Genomic DNA, 20746 nt, shown 5'->3' with positions numbered 1-20746 from the left:
GATATTAGGGAGGGCAGATTAGGGTTAATACTATTTCTTATAGGGTTATTGAGGCGGGAGTGAGGCGGATTAGGGGTTAATAACTTTATTATAGTAGCGGTGAGGTCCGGTCGGCAGATTAGGGGTTAATAATCGTAGGTAGCTGGCAGTGACGTTGTGGGGGGCAGATTAGGGGTTAATAAATATAATATAGGGGTCGGCGGTGTTAGGGGCAGCAGATTAGGAGTACATAACTATAATGTAGGTTGCGGCGGTGTACGGATCGGCAGATTAGGGGTTAAAATAATATGCAGGGGTCAGCGATAGCAGGGGCGGCAGATTAGGGGTTAATAAGTGTAAGGCTAGTGGTGTTTAGACTCGGGGTACATGTTAGGGTGTTAGGTGCAGACTTAGGAAGTGTTTCCCCATAGGAAACAATGGGGCTGCGTTAGGATCTGAACGCTGCTTTTTTGCAGGTGTTAGGTTTTTTTTCAGCTCAAACTGTCCCATTGTTTCCTATGGGGGAATCGTGCACGAGCACGTTTTTGAAGCTGGCCGCATCCATAAGCACCGCTGGTATTGAGAGTTGCAGTGGCTGTAAATTATGCTCTACGCTCCCTTTTTGGAGCCTAACGCACTGAAAACGCAGACATTTTGTGAACTCTAAATACCAGTGGTATTTAAAAGGTGCGGCCAAAAAAAAGCATGCATAGCTAACGCACCCCTTCTAACGCAAAACTCCAAATCTAGGCCTATGGTTTTATTTTTATTTCACAGATAAGTATGTATTTATTTTAACTAGGTAGACTAGTTAGTAAATTGTTATTAACTATTTACTAACTACCTAGTTAAATTAAATACAAAGTTACCTGTAAAATAAAACCTAACCTGTCTTACACTAACACCTAACCTTACACTACAATTAAATAAATTACATTTATTTAAATACAATTAAATAAATTACAAAAAATAAAAACACTTAATTACACCAAATAAAAAATAAATGATCAAATATTTAAACTAATTACATCTAATCTAACTGCCAATAGCCCTTAAAAGGGCCTTTTGCGGGGCATTGCCCCAAAGAAATCAACTCTTTTACCTGTAAAAAAAAAATTCAAACAAATTCTTTTTCTGCAAAAGTCCCTAACCTAAAATTAAAACCCACCCAATAAACCCTTAAAAAAATCGAACAGTAACCCCGAAGATCCACTTACAGTTTTTGAAGACCCGGCATCAATTCTCAATGAAGCAGCAGAAGTCCTTAGCGAAGCAGGCAGAAGTCTTCATCCAAGTGGGCCGAAGTATTCATCCAACCAGCAGAAGTCTACATCCAGACGGCATCTTCTATCTTCATCCATCCGGCGCGGAGCGGCTCCATATTCAAGACATCCTTCGCGGAGCATCCTCTTCTTACGAAGGCGACTGAAGAATGAATTATATCAGCTAATTGGAATTAAAGGTGAAAAAATCAGCCAATAGGATTGAGCTTCAACCCTAATGACTGTTCCAATCAGCCAATAGAATGCAAGCTCAATCCTATTGGCTGATTGGATGAGCCAATAGGATTGAAGCTCAATCCTATTGGCTGATTGCATTAGCCAATAGGATTTTTTCCCCTTTAATTCCGATTGACTGATAGAATTCTATCAGCCAATCGAAATTCAAGGGACGCCATCTTGGATGACCTCCCTTAAAGGAACCTTCGTTCTTCAGTCGCCGTCATAAGAAGAGGATGCGCCACATGTCTTGAAGATGGAGCCACTCCGCGCCCAATGGATGAAGATAGAAGATGCCGTCTGGATTAAGACTTCTGCCAGGTTGAATGAAGACTTCAGCCCGCTTGGATGAAGACTTCTGCCGGCTTCGCTGAGGACTTCTGCTGCTTCATTGAGGATGGATGTCGGGTCTTCAAAAACTGTAAGTGGATCTTCAGGGGTTAGTGTTCTTTTAAGGGTTTATTGGGTGTGTTTTATTTTTAGATTAGGGGTTTGGGCCCTGAAAAAGAGCTAAATGTCCTTTTAAGGGCAATGCCCATCCAAATGCCCTTTTCAGGGCAATGGGGAGCTTAGGTTTTTTAGATAAGATTTTATTTGGGGGGTTGGTTGTGTGGGTGGTGGGTTTTACTGTTGTGAGGTTGTTTGTATTTTTTTTACAGGTAAAAGAGCAGATTTCTTTGGGGCAATGCACCACAAAAGGCCCTTTTAAGGGCTATTGGCAGTTTAGTTTAGGCTATGGTATTTTTTTTTTTTTTATTTTTTTTTTATTTTGATGGTGCTATTAGATAAGGTGTAATTAGCTTAAATATATCTTTTTATTTTGTGTAATTTATTGTTTGTTTTTTTGTAATTTAGTTCATTGTATTTAATTAATGTAATGTATTTAATTGTAGTGTAAGGTTAGGTGTTAGTGTAAGACAGGTTAGGTTTTATTTTACAGGTAAATTTGTATTTATTTTAACTAGGTAGTTAGTAAATAGTTAATAACTAATTACTAACTAATCTACCTAGTTAAAAAAAATACAAACTTGCCTGTGAAATAAAAATAAAACCTAAGCTAGATACAATATAACTATTAGTTACATTGTAGTAGCTTAGGGTTTATTTTATAGGTAAGTATTTAGTTTTAAATAGGAATTATTTAGTTATTAATAGTAGGTTTTATTTAGATTTATTTTAATTACATTAAAGTTAGGGGGTGTTATAGTTAGACTTAGGGTTAGGTTTAGGGGTTAATAACTTTAGTATAGTGGCGGCAATTTTGGGGCAGCAGATTAGGGGTTAATAACAGTAATGTAGGTTGCGGCCATGTTAGGGACAGCAGATTAGGGGTTAATAATATTTAACTAGTGTTTACGATGCGGGAGTGTGGCAGTTTAGGGGTTAATATGTTTATTATAGTGGTGGCAATGTCGGGAGCGTCAGATTAGGGGTTAATAATTTTATTTTAGTGTTTGCGATGCGGGAGGGCCTCGGTTTAGGGGTTAATAGGTAGTTTGTGGGTGTTTTTGTACTTTTTAGCACTTTAGTTATGAATTTTATGTTACGGCTTTGTAGCATAAAACTCATAACTACTGACTTTCAGTTTACGGTATGAATCTTGACGGTATTGGCTGTACCGCTCGCTTTTGGGCCGGAAAGGGAAACTCATAATACCGGCTCTATGGAAGTCTCATTGAAAAATGACTTTTTGAAAGCCGCGGTAGTTACGTTGCGTTACGGCCAAAAAAGTCTGTGGTACAGATATTCTGACAAGACTAGTAATACCAGCGGTAGTGAAAAAGAGCCATAACGCTGCTTTTTCAGTCATAACGCAAAACTCGTAATCTAGCCGTATGTTTTTCTACAATGTTTAAATGTCAGGTTTTTTTTTTTAACAACTTGCTGAATAAATAGAAAAAAAACATTTTTTTTTCTTTTCCTTAGTCTACTTCTGTCTGATCAATGACCAATTTGAAATCCTACATTAATCCTACATTTTCTATCATAATTAAATTAATTTTGGTTCATGTTGTTTTCATTTTGTCTTAAATTATTATATCCATGTTTTAATGAGATTATGAAATAAATAATTAATTAAATGGTGATTCTGCTAAAGTGCAACTCACTATACCTAAGAAATTCCAATGTACTAGTAGCCAGCAAGCAGAATCAGTCATACTGAGGGATACTGGGTAAAGTGGGTCTTTAACTGTTGTAAAAGCTATTTGCTCTGGTAGGCATACAGGGAGTCATTAAGTGCTAAGGGAGATTTCCATTAGGGGAAAGATTATTATGGTTGGGATTTTACATTTTTTTCTTAGCGTAGGTTCTGAGTTTGTGTATGGGAGTGGTACCCAATTGTTGTAGGTCCAGGGCACATCTTTAGTAATTTGGAGGTAGTTGAAAGCTATTTGCAGAAAGTAAGGGAAAAAAAGACAAATGTTAAAGGCTTCAAGAAAGCACACAGTAAACAGTTAATATAAAACTAAATATTTTCTAAATTAGAAAGAAACCTAAGATTTGAGCTAATGCAAAAATGTAAGATTCAATATAATGCAACTTTAATCAGGATTGTGTAAAAACACATCCCTTCAATGTTTAATAAATATGTATATAGTGTTTTTTTTTTTGCTAGACTAACATAGTTAAAATGTATAATCTGATGAAGAAGGCAAAATAATCTCGGCTTAAAGGGACAGTCTAGACCCAATACATAATTTTGATTATTTATTGTTACATACCAGAGAAGCATCCTGCAACTGGTCTCACATCTATAAGCTTGTAAAAAGTAAATGAAACAATTAAATATTAATAGTTTGTTGGCAGCCAAAAATGGCTGCCAAGCTCTACCATCCTATTTCATGTATATTTTGGTATGTTAAGTTTCTCCAATCACAATCGACTCTTAAATACGTTTTCCTACTCTCACATGCAGATGTGTGAATATGTAATTTGAAAAATCTAACTGAAAAATATTAAACGTTCACTGCTAAACTGTCATACAAGAAATCAGCTACCTGGACCAGAAGAAAGCTGTGAGCAGAGCTTGGGCAACATTTTTCGGCTGCTAAGGAATGATGATTATTTAAAAGTTTAATTTACTTCTGAAAAGCTTATAGATGTGGAACCCATTGCAAGATGCTTGTCTGGTATGTAATCATGAGTAATAAAGAATAAATCTGGTCTAGACTGTCCCTGTAAATGCAGCATGTGTGCCTGGATATTACATTGAACCCACAATTTCAAATGTTTGTAGTTTTATTATTTATTTCAAAGAATGAGCATCTTTTGTGTACTACGTACAATTTGAGTTCTCATTTTGTTAACTTAGCAACCTGTAGTAACAGGTAAAATGCTTAGTCATATTGCTTTACAGTAAATTTGAATGCATCCCTAAGACAATTAAGTATTTAAAGATTTGTTTGGATACCTTAATTTATTTAACAATGTTTTAAGACTTTCAGTCACCACTGTAATTTTATGGGCACAAAATGAAATCTGAAAATCTTAAATTTTGAATCATAAGCAGTAATGCAACACATAAAAGCAATACAAAAAAACTAAGGTATTTTACAGAAACAAAAAAAAAACAAATGTCTCAAGAGATTTTAGAAACATTACTTTAAAATTCCTAAAAATCAATAAATACAATGTATTTGTATTGATTACACATGTTGAATGAATTGCCTACATGTGTGTTTGTGATGAAAAATTCTCAGAATGCCAGTCATTTTTTAGCTAGTGCCTGTTAAAGGAACATAGAAGAGTCTGCCCACAGGAAAGCTTTCTGTAAACTGTAATTGTTGTAGGCTCCATAAGAATTGAAACACAAGGAATTCTATTGCCTTGAACCAACAAAATGTAATTCAGTTTCAAAAAACAATGCCAGGATCAGAGGTCAGATATGAATCTCTGAATTATAGATTTTATTCAGCCCACTGTTAGTTTCTAACCAGTTTTTTCAATCAAGAGAAGGTACTTTATATTATTTATTTCAGGCCTTATGAATCGTAAATACTTTTGCTAAAATGCATTTTTCTTATGAGCAATAAGTAAATATTTTCAAAACATCTTGGTAATATGCTTTATATTTTAGTATTTATCACATAACCAACAGGAATGTTCAATGTGGATATTTTAAGCTAAAATATGTCAGAACAATTTTTAAAAAAATTATGTCAAGGGCTATGGAAATTAGTTTTAAACATTCAAGGTCTTACTCATTTTAGAGTGTTGCTATAATCTCATTACAATTCCTGCAGAATGTATCAAATAAAAACATTATTTATTTAAGTCAAGTCAAAATGTTATCGACATACTAAATTATATAAAATGTATAATATAACATACTACAATTGTACATTTCTTATCATTTTTCAGTGTTCAGTTGATAACATCATTCATGAATCGATCTAAGTGTTGCTGTCAATAGGCAATGCCTTTTAAACTAACCAATGGAGTAACAGAAGATTGCATCCAAACTGTAGCAAAAGCAGTAGACAGAATGCTGAGTTATCAAATTGTAGGGTATATACTGATAATGAATTAAAAAAAAAGAAATGAAAGCATTGACAATTCTACAGGAGTCTTGCAGATTATAGAAAGCCCATCTTGTGTGTATCATCCCAGTTCAAAGTTGCTATTTGCTGGCCATGGTGTTTATAATGGGAGTGCAAGTTGTTGGACCAAAATCAAGACACAAAAGTGTAAATTTTCAATGTAGTTCATTTTTAAATTTCCAGTGTTGTGCTCGGGAATTAAGAGAGCGGTAAAGGAAGCAAAGTGATGCTTTACAAAATTAAACACAAAAATTGGTAAAAGAACATGGCATCCACTCTTGATAATTAGTTGTGTATTTGTTTGTTTGAACCACCCATGAGACCGAGGCTTATTCCTACCTTAAGCTCTCATAAATGACTTTATGTATTCCTGAACTGGTCCATTGCTGTCTGCCACATCCGATTTATTTATACAGTAAACTGAGAGCATGCATCTGCTCAGCACAGGCACACATTCCCACCTGCTGCCAATATATCTCTGCTACTTATTGATTAGGAGCTAATAAGCAATGCTGCCAGTCATATTTGTAGAAGGTGTAATGAAATCATTTTCTTTCAATGTATTCAATTCTTTCTTTCAATCAATTTCTTTCATGTAATTGGCAAGAGTCCATGAGCTAGTGACATATGGGATATACAATCCTACCAGGAGGGGCAAAGTTTCCCAAACCTCAAAATGCTTATAAATACACCCCTCACCATACCCACAATTCAGTTTTACAAACTTTGCCTCCTATGGAGGTGGTGAAGTAAGTTTGTGCTAAGATGTCTACGTTGTTATGCGCTTCTCAGCATTGTTGAAGCCCGATTCCTCTCAGAGTACAGCGAATGTCAGAGGGACGTGAAGGGAGTATCACTTATTTGAATTTGATGATTTCCCTAACGGGGCTCTATTTCATAGGTTCTCTGTTATCGGTCGTAGAGATTCATCTCCTACCTCCCTTTTCAGATCGACGATATACTCTCAATTTACCATTACCTCTACTAATAACTGTTTTAGTACTGGTTTGGCTATCTGCTATATGTGGATGGGTGTCTTTTGGGTAAGTATGTTTTTATTACTTAAGACACTCTCAGCTATGGTTTGGCACTTTATGCATTTATATAAAGTTCTAAATATATGTATTGTACTTATATTTGCCATGAGTCAGGTTCATGTATTTCCTTCTGCAGACTGTCAGTTTCATATTTGGGAATGTAAACACTTTAAGAAATGTATTTCTTACCTGGGGTTTAGTCTTTTTTTCAATTTGACTACTTTTTGCAATTGCGGGTGTTAGGCCCGTGGGTGCGTCAAATGCTAGACTTTATTGCGTCATTTTTGGCGCAAACTTTTTTTGGCGCGGAAAACTATGTTTTTGACGCAACTTAGTCATTTACGGCGTCATACGTGACGCCGAGACCTTTTCACACGGCGGCGTCATTAGTGACGCAAGTGTGTCATTTCCGGTCATTCAAGTTTAAGTTACGTTGTGCATCATACTTGGCGCCAATTTTTTCATTATTTCAATACCCCATTCATGTTTGCCTCCTGCTTTCTTTTCTATCAAGAGGCCTATGCTTTTGCATTTTTTCCCATTCCTGAAACTGTCATTTAAGGAAATAGATAATTTTGCTTTATATGTTGTTTTTTCTTTTACATTGAGCAAGATGTCCCAATCCGATCCTGTCTCTGAAGTTTCTGCTGGAACATTGCTGCCTGACATCGCTTCTACCAAAGCTAAGTGCATTTGTTGCAAAATTGTAGAAATTATTCCACCGAATGTCATTTGTAATAGTTGTCATGATAAACTTTTACATGCATATAGTGTTTCTATCAGTAATAGTACATTGCCAGTTGCAGTTCCTTCAACTTCTAATGTGCATGATATATCTGTAAATTTTAAAGAATTTGTTTCTGAATCTATTATGAAGGCTTTGTCTGCATTTCCACCTTCTAATAAACGTAAAAGGTCTTTTAAAACTTCTCATTTAGCTGATGAAATTTCAAATGACCAACAACATAATAACTCATCCTCTTCTGCTGAGGATCTATCTGAAACAGAAGATCCTTCCTCAGATATTGACACTGACAAATCTACTTATTTATTTAAAATAGAGTATATGTGTTCTTTATTAAAAGAAGTGTTAATTACTTTGGATATTGAGGTAACCAGTCCTATTGACGTTCAGTCTAATAAACATTTAAATGCTGTTTTTAAACCTCCTGTGGTTTCCCCAGGTGTTTTTCCCATTCCTGAGGCTATTTCTGATATGATTTCTAGGGAATGGAATAAGCCAGGTACTTCCTTTATTCCTTCTTCAAGGTTTAAGAGATTGAATCATTTACCAGCAAAATCTATAGAGTTTGGGGAAAAGATCCCCAAAGTTGATGGGGCTATTTCTACTCTTGCTAAATGTACTACTATTCCTATGGAAGATAGCACTTCCTTTAAGGATCCTTTAGATAGGAAGCTTGAATCTTATCTAAGGAAGGCCTATTTATATTCAGGTCATCTTCTCAGACCTGCTATTTCTTTGGGTGATGTTGCGGCTGCATCAACTTTCTGGTTGGAAAATTTAGCGCAACATGAATTGGATTCTGACATATCTAGCATTGTTCGCTTACTGCAACATGCTAATCATTTTATTTGTGATGCTATTTTTGATATTATCAAAATTGATGTTAGATCCATGTCTTTAGCTGTATTAGCTAGAAGAGCTTTGTGGCTTAAATCTTGGAATGCTGATATGACATCTAAATCTAGATTACTATCTCTTTCTTTCCAAGGTAATAATTTATTTGGTTCTCAGTTGGATTCTATTATTTCAACTATCACTGGAGGAAAAGGAGTTTTTTTGCCTCAGGATAAAAAACCTAAGGGTAAATCTAAGGCTTCTAACCGTTTTCGTTCCTTTCGTCAGAATAAGGAACAAAAACTCAATCCTCCTCCCAAGGAATCTGCTTCCAGTTGGAAACCTTCCTCAAATTGGAATAAATCCAAGCCATTTAGGAAACCAAAGTCTGCCCCTAAGTCCGCATGAAGGTGCGGCCCTCATTCCAGCTTAGCTGGAAGGGGGCAGATTAAGGTTTTTCAAGGATTTTTGGATAAAATCTGTCCAAAATCATTGGATTCAGAGCATTGTCTCTCAAGGGTATCGAATAGGATTCAAAGTAAGACCTCCTGTGAGAAGATGCTTTCTCTCACACATTCCTGTAAATCCAGTAAAAGCTCAGGCTTTTCTGAAGTGTGTTTCAGACCTGGAGTCTTCAGGGGTAATCATGCCAGTTCCTCTTCAGGAACAAGGTTTGGGGTTTTATTCAAATCTATTCATTGTACCAAAAAAAGAAAATTTGTTCAGACCAGTTCTGGATCTGAAAATTTTGAATCGTTATGTAAGAGTACCAACTTTCAAGATGGTGACTATAAGGACTATTCTGCCTTTTGTTCAGCAAGGACATTATATGTCCAGAATAGACTTGCAGGATGCATACCTTCATATTCCGATTCATCCAGAACACTATCAGTTTCTGAGATTCTCTTTTCTAGACAAGCATTACCAATTTGTTGCTCTTCCATTTGGCCTAGCAACAGCTCCAAGAATCTTTTCAAAGGTTCAGGGTGCCCTACTATCTGTAATCAGAGAACAGGGTATTGCGGTGTTTCCTTATTTGGACGATATCTTGGTACTAGCTCAGTCTTTACATACTGCAGAATCTTCGGAAACATGGTTGGAGGATCAATTTACCAAAAAGTTTCTTGATTCCTCAGACAAGGGTCACCTTTTTAGGCTTCCAGATAGATTCAGTGTCCATGACTCTGTCTCTAACAGACAAGAGATGTTTCAAATTGGTTGCAGCCTGCCGGCACCTTCAGTCTCAGTCATTCCCTTCAGTGGCTATGTGCATGGAAGTTTTAGGTCTCATGACTGCAGCATCGGACGCAATCCCCTTTGCTCGTTTTCATATGAGACCTCTACAGCTTTGTATGCTGAATCAATGGTGCAGGGATTATACAAAGATATCACAATTAATATCCTTGAATCCCAATGTACGACACTCTCTGACATGGTGGATAGATCACCATCGTTTGGTTCAAGGGGCTTCTTTTGTTCGCCCAACCTGGACTGTGATCACAACAGATGCGAGTCTTTCAGGTTGGGGAGCTGTTTGGGGGTCTCTGACAGTACAAGGGGTTTGGAAATCTCAAGAGGCGAGATTACCAATAAATATTTTAGAACTCCGTGCAATTCTCAGGGCTCTTCAGTTCTGGCCTCTACTAAAGAGAGAACCGTTCATTTGTTTTCAGACAGACAATATCACAACTGTGGCTTATGTCAATCATCAGGGTGGGACTCACAGTCCCCAAGCTATGAAAGAAGTATCTTGGATACTTGCTTGGGCGGAATCCAGCTCCTGTCTATTCTCTGCGGTGCATATCCCAGGTGTAGACAATTGGGAGGCGGATTATCTCAGCCGCCAGACTTTACATCCAGGGGAGTGGTCTCTCCATCCAGATGTATTTTCTCAGATTGTTCAGAAGTGGGGGCTTCCAGAGATAGATCTTATGGCCTCTCATCTAAACAAGAAACTTCCCAGATACCTGTCCAGGTCCAGGGATATTCAGGCGGAAGCAGTGGATGCGCTGACACTTCCATGGTGTTATCAACCTGCTTACATCTTCCCGCCTCTAGTTCTTCTTCAAAGAGTGATTTCCAAAATCATCATGGAACAGTCTTTTGTGTTGCTGGTGGCTCCAGCATGGCCACACAGGTTTTGGTATGCGGATCTGGTTCGGATGTCCAGTTGCCCGTCTTGGCCACTTCCGTTACGGCCGGACCTACTATCTCAAGGTCCGTTTTTCCATCAGGATCTCAAATCATTAAATTTGAAGGTGTGGAAATTGAACGCTTAGTTCTAAGTCATAGAGGTTTCTCTGATTCAGTGATTAATACTATGTTACAAGCTCGTAAATCTGTCTCTAGGAAGATTTATTATAGAGTTTGGAAGGCTTACATTTCATGGTGTTCTTCTCATAAATTCTCCTGGCATTCTTTTAGAATTCCTAGAATTTTGCAATTTCTTCAGGATGGTCTGGATAAGGGTTTGTCTGCAAGTTCCTTGAAAGGACAAATCTCTGCTCTTTCTGTTTTATTTCACAGAAAAATTGCTATACTTCCTGATATAAACTGTTTTATACAGGCTTTAGTTCATATTAAACCTGTCATTAAGTCAATTTCTCCTCCTTGGAGTCTTAATTTGGTTTTGGAGGCATTACAGGCTCCTCCATTTGAGCCCATGCATTCTTTGGACAATAAACTACTTTCTTGGAAAGTGTTGTTCCTTTTGGCTATCTCTTCTGCTAGAAGAGTTTCTGAGCTATCTGCTCTTTCTTGTGAGTCTCCTTTTCTGATTTTTCATCAGGATAAGGCAGTTTTGCGTACTTCTTTTCAATTTTTAGCTAAGGTTGTGAATTCTAACAACATTAGTAGAGAAATTGTTGTCCCTTCTTTATGTCCTAATCCTAAGAATTCTTTGGAGAGGTCCATACATTCTTTGGATGTGGTAAGAGCTTTGAAATATTATGTGGAAGCTACTAAAGATTTCAGGAAGACTTCTAGTCTATTTGTTTTATTTTCTGGTCCTAGGAAAGGTCAGAAAGCTTCTGCTGTTTCTTTGGCTTCTTGGTTGAAACTTTTGATTTATCAAGCTTATTTGGAGTCGGGTCAAACCCCGCCTCAGAGAATTACAGCTCATTCTACTAGATCAGTCTCTACTTCATGGGCTTTTAAGAATGAAGCTTCAGTCGATCAGATTTGCAAAGCAGCCACTTGGTCCTTTTTGCATACATTTACTAAATTCTACCATTTTGATGTATTTGCTTCTTCGGAAGCAGTTTTTGGTAGAAAAGTTCTTCAGGCAGCTGTTTCAGTTTGATTCTTCTGCTTTTTGATTTAAGTTTTTTTCTTTCAAAAGTGAAAATAAACTTATTTTTTGGTTGTGGATTATTTTCTCAGCGGAATATGGCTGTTTTTGTTTTAGTCCCTCCCTCTCTAGTGACTCTTGAGTGGAAGACTCCACATCTTGGGTATTGATATCCCATATGTCACTAGCTCATGGACTCTTGCCAATTACATGAAAGAAAACATAATTTATGTAAGAACTTGCCTGATAAATTAATTTCTTTCATATTGGCAAGAGTCCATGAGACCCACCCTTTTCATGGTGGTTATGATTTTTTGTATAAAGCACAATTATTTCCAAATTTCCTTTGTTGATGCTTTCTACTCCTTTCTTTATCACCCCACTGCTTGGCTATTCATTAAACTGAATTGTGGGTGTGGTGAGGGGTGTATTTATAGGCATTTTGAGGTTTGGGAAACTTTGCCCCTCCTGGTAGGATTGTATATCCCATATGTCACTAGCTCATGGACTCTTGCCAATATGAAATAAATGAATTTATCAGGTAAGTTCTTACATAAATTATGTTTTTTTTATATGTGCCCAATTTGGAATGACATTGTCATGCATATTTCTAATTCATTTTACTCTTTTTTTTTAGTTTTTTTTTTTATTAATGAAGAGTGATCACCTTTTCCATATTCATTTGCCCAGTCAGGCTAGCTAACAATAACTATAGCATAAAATAGCAAGCATCATGCACACTCTTTATTCCTTGCACACAAGCAGTAATTGGCATTGAAGGAATCTATAATGCAACATTTTGTGCAGTGCATACTCTTGTTGGCAGTAGTAATTTATGGATAATCCTACTAATACAGGAGGCATGGAAACAAAAACAACATTTTTGTTTACCTGAAAAAAATAATTTATTTCATGATAATGAGAGTACACAAATCATCACAAGTGGGATTAAAGTTTAGTCCTACAGGAGGTACTTTAATTGCACATGTGATGGCTTGCGAACTCTCACCATTTTATGAAAGAAAACAAAGTTTATGCTTACCTGATGAATTCATGTATTTCATGATGGTGAAATTCCAGAAGCCATCACACGTGGTAATAAAGTCCCTCCTGTAGGACCAGAGTTGTTTCTGACTGTGTTAGCAAGGGATTACCTGTGACTCTGGGCATCACATAGTTTCTCCTATACTCTCAAGGCCCCCTTCTTCTCCACACCAGTCTTGGTACCTCACGTCTCCACCCTTGACTTTTATGGCCCTGTCTGCCACATCCTTAAGTTGATTAAATTACAGGATGTATAATATAATACAGCACATTTCCCCCCTGATTGCTGAATCAATATTCACAATTTTATATTAAATGACAACTTACAATTTGACCAGCTCCTTAGAGAAAAGTTTCCCTTGTTAGATTATTAGATTGCATCCTTCATGCACTGACAAAAAATATTCTGCTGTTAAGTTGAAGCTGTGCTGTGGTGGGAGCAGCAAACTTTTAGCAATGTTAATGTGTGTGCGTATGAGAGAAAGAGCTCTGTGTGTATGAGAGACAGCTGTGCGAAACTGCTGTTAGTGAATCCAATCAAAGTCACACTATTTTCAGCCGCCATTCACTGACTAGGAAATTAGCCAAGTTTGACTGATTTATAAAGGGACTTCACAAAATTTCTATCTGATTGGCTGGACTTTTTTTTTTACATGACACTTACATATGTGATGTTTCCTGTGTCATTGCATTGAACGGTTGTCACTAGCACAAACATGTTTTACACTGTGGAAATCTTTCCACAACTCTGGTTTCAACAATTAATATACTGCAAAAGTTCTGAAGAGTCCAATTACAGTTCATCCACCTTTCCCTGATCCAGAAATTTACCACCTCTTCTTTACATACATTTAAGTTTGTCCTTTCCTTTTTGTATCCTAATGTATCCTATCCGTTTTCTGCCTGATTTCAACTGGCTTTTACTTTTATTCTGTCTCTCTCCAGGACTCTATATGCTCATATTAGGGGAAATGTTTTTTGTTTGTTTTTTATATCAACTAACATGGTTAATCTATGTCAGAATGTATATAGAAACACACACACATGCAATACTAAGAGCTGCTTTTGAATTATAATTCCATGCAAGTAGTTTTCAAACACTTGTTTTCTTTGTTGCTTTTTTTTATTATTTGTATGTGAAGTAAATTTTAACTTACACAGATTTGTAAAAGTCAAATTCATTTTTATCTTTGTGATATAAATGAAGCAATGTTGTCACATAAAAATAGCAAGTTAATCATTTACAGCATTTGGTCGATCATTTAAATAATCAATTATACAAAAGCATTGGTTCTTATATTTTGTATGGATTTATCTCTGAAAAGTTTAGGGTTACAATTACTGTATGAACTTTTTCAGATATTTCCTGGAAAGGTCAAGATTTTGAATGGGTTTAATCCATCACATACTACACTTATTGAGAGTATTGTAATGATAGCAAAGAGAAAGAGCACGGTAAGAAAATGATAATGAACGGCCAAGAATCATGTTTTATATTCTATGCTTATTTTCAATTTGTTATGTTAAACAGTCTAGTCAAAAAAAATTTTTATGATTCAGATAAGACATGCAATTTTAAATAGCTTTCCAATTTACTTTTATCATAACATTTGCTTTGCTCTCTTGGAATTCTTTGTTAAAAGCTAAACCTAGGTAGGCTCATATGTTAATTTCGAATCCCTCGAAGGCCGCCTCCTATCGAGTGGATTTTGACATTTTTTTACAGCTAGACAGTGCTAGCTCATGTGTGCCATATATATATATCATTGTGCTCACTCCCTTGGAGTTAGTTAGGAGTCAGCACTGAATGGCTAAAATACAAGTCTGTCAAAAGAACTAAAATAAGGGGGCAATCTGCAGAGGCCTAGATACAAGGTAATCAAAGAGGTAAAAAGTGTATTAATATACTATTGTTATGCAAAACTTGGAAATGGGTAATAAAGGGAATATCCTTTTTTTAACAATAACAATTCTGGAGTAGGCTGTACCTTTAACAATCACTTGGGCCTATATGCACTATTTATATTTACTAATAATCTAAAAAACAATTGATTTGATTCTGAATTTTCATATAACTCAGCGTTGTAGTCTGCCTGCGTTTAGATAACCACTTTTAAGGGCCACTGTACTATAAAATGTATTTTACCTTAATGTTTTCAAAATGCCTTGTTATATCTCCTGCAGAGTATTGAGGAATTGTTCTTTCATGTTTATTTTTGCATTTAAAGTAGTTGATGTTGCTAATTAAAGCGATCATCACCTGTTGTTCTCCAGGACATGCCCATAACAATTGTCTGAGCCTGCACATAAAGAAGACATGCTATGCTATCTAGGTTAAGTATTGAAATGCTAATTATGGCTGGGAATGAGCACAACCCACTATATCAGAGACAACATTTCTTTCAGACCACCCACCCCCCCAAACACACACTGAGAGATTAATTAGAGCTATAGTCTCCTGTTTGCATCGTTTTCTATATATAAAAAAAAAAATGTGTGACACATATTTTCAGTTGAGGCAAAAGTAGCTATTTTAAATAACAAATAAATGCAAAGGAGATGTTTGCAAATAAATAAATGCACTTTAACAGGGAATATGGACCATTGGGTACACATTAAAGAGAAAAAAAAATATCTCTTTAACTTTAGAACTCTGCAGCACTTTCACATATTCAAATGACTATTTGGATACTTCTTTGATCATCACTTGGTGCCATTTTGGTTGACCTCTGGATGTTGCTTACAACACATAAACAGTACTATTAGATTCAATGTATTTTGTTTCTTATGAAAGATAAAATATATTACAGTTTTTAGTTTTTGATCTCAGAATATATATTGCATTGCTCTCTGGGGGAAATCTTATTAAAGCAATGTGATATTTAAATGTATGAAATGCTTTAATCTCTGTTAATTAAAGTGAATATTAAAGAAAAAACAAGGTCATGTTTCAGTGACTTAATGCTATTCCCTTCTAATCAATTCACGGCCTTTCAATTTTATGTCTATTATCCTCTTTTAGAAACACTAATTAAACATTCTTTTTAAATTAGTTTACACCTTTTTGTTTATTTTATTAAAAAAAATAAATGAGATACATTTCACTTGTTTATTTCTAAGATATCATGCATTATTGCAAAATAACAAATGCTTAAAAAATAAACACAAGCTTGTTTAATCATTTTATTTACTGTGTATAGCCCCAAAAGAATAAAAAACTAAAATAAAAGTTCAACATTTTCTGAATGCATTTTATGTGGGCAAATAAACTCATTACTGAACTTATTTTATTCAATGCTAAAACTATAATTGTTATTTTTGTGGAAACTTGCACATTTAATAATCCCAATTCCAAAATTAAAAGTTGAGACAGTATGGACAATGCAAAAAAAAAAGTCATTTAAGAATTCCAATTACTCTGTACTATATTGAAAACACTATCGGCTAGATTACAAGTTGTGCATTAAGGTAAAAAAGCAGCGTTAAGAGGTCCTAACGCTGCTTTTTTACACCCGCTGGTATTACGAGTCTTGAAGGTTTAGGGTCATCGCACACTTCTTTGGCCTCACCGGAAAACGACTTACGGAGCCAAAAAAAGTGAGCAGTACACCCTACCCCGTCAAGATTCCTAACGCATTTAAAAGTCAGTAGTTAAGAGTTTTATGGTACAACGCTGTAACATAAAACTTATAACTAAAGTGCTAAAAAGTACACTAACACCCCTAAACTACCTATTAACCCCTAAACCGAGGCCCTCCCACATCGCAAACACTATAATACATTTTTTAACCCCTAATCTGCTGCTCCGGACACCGCCGCCACCTACATTATATTAAGAACCCCTAATCTGCTGCCCCCAACATTGCCGGCACCTACATTATTTTTATTAACCCCTAATCTGTGGCCCCCAATGTCTCCACCACCTACCTACACTTATTAACAACTAATCTGCCATCCCAACGTCGCCGCCAATATAATAAACATATTAACCCCTAAACCGCTGCAGTCCCGCCTCGCAAACATTAGCTAAATATTATTAACCCCTAATCTGCTGTCCCTAACATCGCCACCCCCTACCTACATTTATTAACCCCTATTCTGCCGCCCCCAACGTCGCCGCCACTATAATTAATGTATTAGCCCATAAACCTAAGTATAACCCTAACCCTAACACCACACCCCCTAATTGAAATATAATTAAAATAAATCTAAATAAAATTTCTATAATTAACTACATTATTAATATTTAAAACTAAATACTTACCTATAAAATAAACCCAAAGATAGCTACAATATAACTAATAGTTACATTGTAGCTAGTTTAGGGTTTATTTTTATTTTACAGGCAAGTTTGTATTTATTTTAACGAGGTACAATAGTTCTTAAATAGTTATTAACTATTTAATAACTACCTAGCTAAAATAAATACAAAAGTACCTGTAAAATAAAACCTAACCTAAGTTACAATAACACCTAACACTACACTATAATTAAATAAATTACCTAAATGAAATACAATTACCTAAATTAAATTAAATTAGCTAAAATACAAAAACAAACAAACATTAAATTACAAAAAATAATAAACAAATTACAGATCTTTAAACTAATTACACCTAATCTAATAGCCCTATCAAAATAAAAAAAAACCCTTAGCCTAAACTAAACTATCAATAGCCCTTAAAAGGGCCTTTTGCGGGGCATTGCCCCAAAGTAATCAGTTCTTTTGCCTGTAAAAAAAAATACAAACAACCCCCCAACAGTAAAACCCAGCACCCACACAAACAACCCCCCAAATAAAATACTATCTAATAAAACCTAAGCTCTCCATTGCCCTAAAAAGGGCATTTGGATGGGCATTGCCCTTAAATGGGCAATTATCTCTTTTGCAGGCCCAGTTCTGAAGACCGGACATCCATCCTCAAGGAAGCGGCAGAAGTCTTCATCCAACCGGGCCGAAGTCCTCAACGAAGTCTGGAGAAGTCTTCATGCAAGCCAGGCGCAGTGGTCCTCCAGATGGGCAGAAGTCTTTTATTCAGATGGCATCTTCTATCTTCATTCATCCAACGCTTGAGCGGGTCCATCTTCAAGACATCCGACGTGGAGCATCCTCTTCATCCGACGACTACCCGATGAATGAAGGTTCCTTTAAGTGATGTCATCCAAGATGGCGTCCCTTAGATTCCAATTGGCTGATGTCTGATTGCATCAGCCAATAGGATTTTTTCTACCATAATTCCGATTGGTTGAAAATGTCGATCTTCAGGGGGTTAGTGTTAGGTTTTTTTAAGGGTTTATTGGGTGGATTTTATTTTTAGGTTAGGGTTTGGGCCTGCAAAAGAGCTAACTGAACTGTCCTTTTAAGGGCAATGCCCATCCAAATGCCCTTTTCAGGGCAATGGGGAGCTTAGATTTTTTTAGATAGTATTTTATTTGGGGGGTTATTTGTGTGGGTTTGTGTGGGTGGTGGGTTTTACTGTTGGCAGGTTGTTTGTATTTTTTTTTTTTACAGGTAAAAGAGCTGATTACTTTGGGGCAATGCCCCGCAAAAGGCCCTTTTAAGGGCTATTGATAGTTTTTTTTTTTTGTTTTTTGAGGAGGTTTTTTTTAATTTTGATAGGGCTATTAGATTAGGTGTAATTAGTTTAAAGATCTGTAATTTGCTTATTATTTTCTGTAATTTAGTGTTTTTGTTTTTTTGTACTTTATTTAATTTAATTTAGGTAATTGTATTTAATTTAATTAATTTATTTAATTATAGTGTAGTGTTAGGTGTAACTTAGGTTAGGTTTTAGCTAGGTAGTTATTAAATAGTTAATAACTATTTGATAACTATTGTACATATATAAAATAAATACATACTTGCCTGTAAAATAAAAATAAACCCTTAGCTAGCTACAATGTAACTATTAGTTATATTGTAGCTAGCTTAGAGTTTATTTTATAGGTAAGTAATTAGTTTTAAATAGGAATAATGTAGTTAATTATAGAAATTTTATTTAGATTTATTTTAATTATATTTAAATTAGGGGGTGTTAGGGTTAGGGTTAGATTTAGGATTAGGGGTTAATACATTTAGTATAGTGACAATGACATTGGGGGCGGCAGATTAGGGATTAATAATATTTAACTAATGTTTGCGAGGCGGGAGTGCGGCGGTTTAGAGGTTAATATGTTTATTATAGTGGCAACAACGTTGGGGGCGGCAGATTAGGGGTTAATAAGTGTAGGTAGGTGGCGGCAACATTGGGAGCAGCAGATTAGGGGTTAATAAATATAATGTAGGTGTCAGATATGTTGGGGGCAGCAGATTAGGGGTTCATAAGTATAGTGGTATAGGTGGCTGCAGTGTCAGGAGCGGCAGATTGGGGGTTAATAAATATAATGCAGGTATCGGCAATGTCGGGGCGGCAGATTATGGGTTAATAAGTGTAAGATTAGGGGTGTTTAGACTCGGGGTTCATGTTAGGGTGTTAGGTGTAGACATAAAATGTGTTTCCCCATAGGAATCAATGGTACTGCGTTAATGAGTTTTAAGCTGCTTTTTTGCAGGTGTTAAGACTTTTTCTCAGCCGGCTCTCCCCGTTGATTCCTATGGGGAAATCGTGCATGAGCACGTACGACCAGCTCACCGCTGACTTAAGCAGTGCTGGTATTGGAGTGTGGTAATGAGCAGAATGTTGCTCAAAGCTCCCTTCTTGCCTTTTAACAACGGGTTTGTAAAAACTAGTAATACCAGAGCTGCAGGTAAGTGAGCTGTGAGACAAAACTGCTCGTTAGCACCACATAGCCTTTAACGCAAAACTCGTAATCTAGCTGATTATTAACACATTATATGATGTTTTACTTTGTGAATGTATTGTATTTTTTAAAATATACACTAATTTAAAATCTGATGACTGCAACACTCTCCAAAAATGTTGTGACAGTGGACTGTTTACCACTGTGTAACATCACCTTTTCTATTAATAACACTTATTAAGTATTTGGGCACTGAAGACACCAGTTGGTTAAGTTTATCAAGCAGAATTTTCCATATTCATCTATTATGCATATCTTCAGTTGCGCAACTGTACGTGGCATTTGTTGCCTTATTTTGCGCTTCATAATGCGCCACACATTCTCAATTGGAGACAAGGCAGGACTGCAGGCAGGCCACGCTGGCACCCACACTATCTGGTTTCGCAGCCATGCACTTGTAATCCAGGCAGAATGTGGTTTGGCGTTGTCCTGCTGGGAAATGCAGGGATGTCCCTAGAAAAGACAATGTCTGGATGGCAGCATATGTTGCTCCAAAAGCTATATATATCTTTTTACATTAATTGTGCCCTCACAGATGTGCAATTTGCCTATGCCATTGGCACTGACACACCCCATATCATGACAGACGCTGGCTTTTGGACTTGATGCTGATAACAGCTTTGATGGTCCATTTCCTCTTTTGCCCAGAGGACACGATGGCAGTTTTTCCAAAAACTATTGGAAATGTTGACTCATCGGACCACAAAACATGATTCCACTATGCTACTATCCATCTCAGATGAGACTGAACACAGAGAAATCGATGGCACTTCTGGACAGTGTTGATGTATGGCTTCTGCTTTGCATAGTAAAACCTTAACTTGCATCTGTGGATGCAGCACCAAATGGTGTTGACTGACAAATGTTAACCAAAGAATTCCTGAGCCCATGTCAGGATATCCATTACAGACTCATGACGGTTTTTCAGACAAAGACATCTGAGTGATCGGAGATCATGCACATTCAGAAGTGGTTTT

The sequence above is a fragment of the Bombina bombina genome, chromosome 1, assembly GCF_027579735.1.
Source record: "Bombina bombina isolate aBomBom1 chromosome 1, aBomBom1.pri, whole genome shotgun sequence".
Classification (NCBI taxonomy): Eukaryota; Metazoa; Chordata; class Amphibia; order Anura; family Bombinatoridae; genus Bombina; species Bombina bombina.
This window is presented reverse-complemented; position numbering follows the sequence as displayed.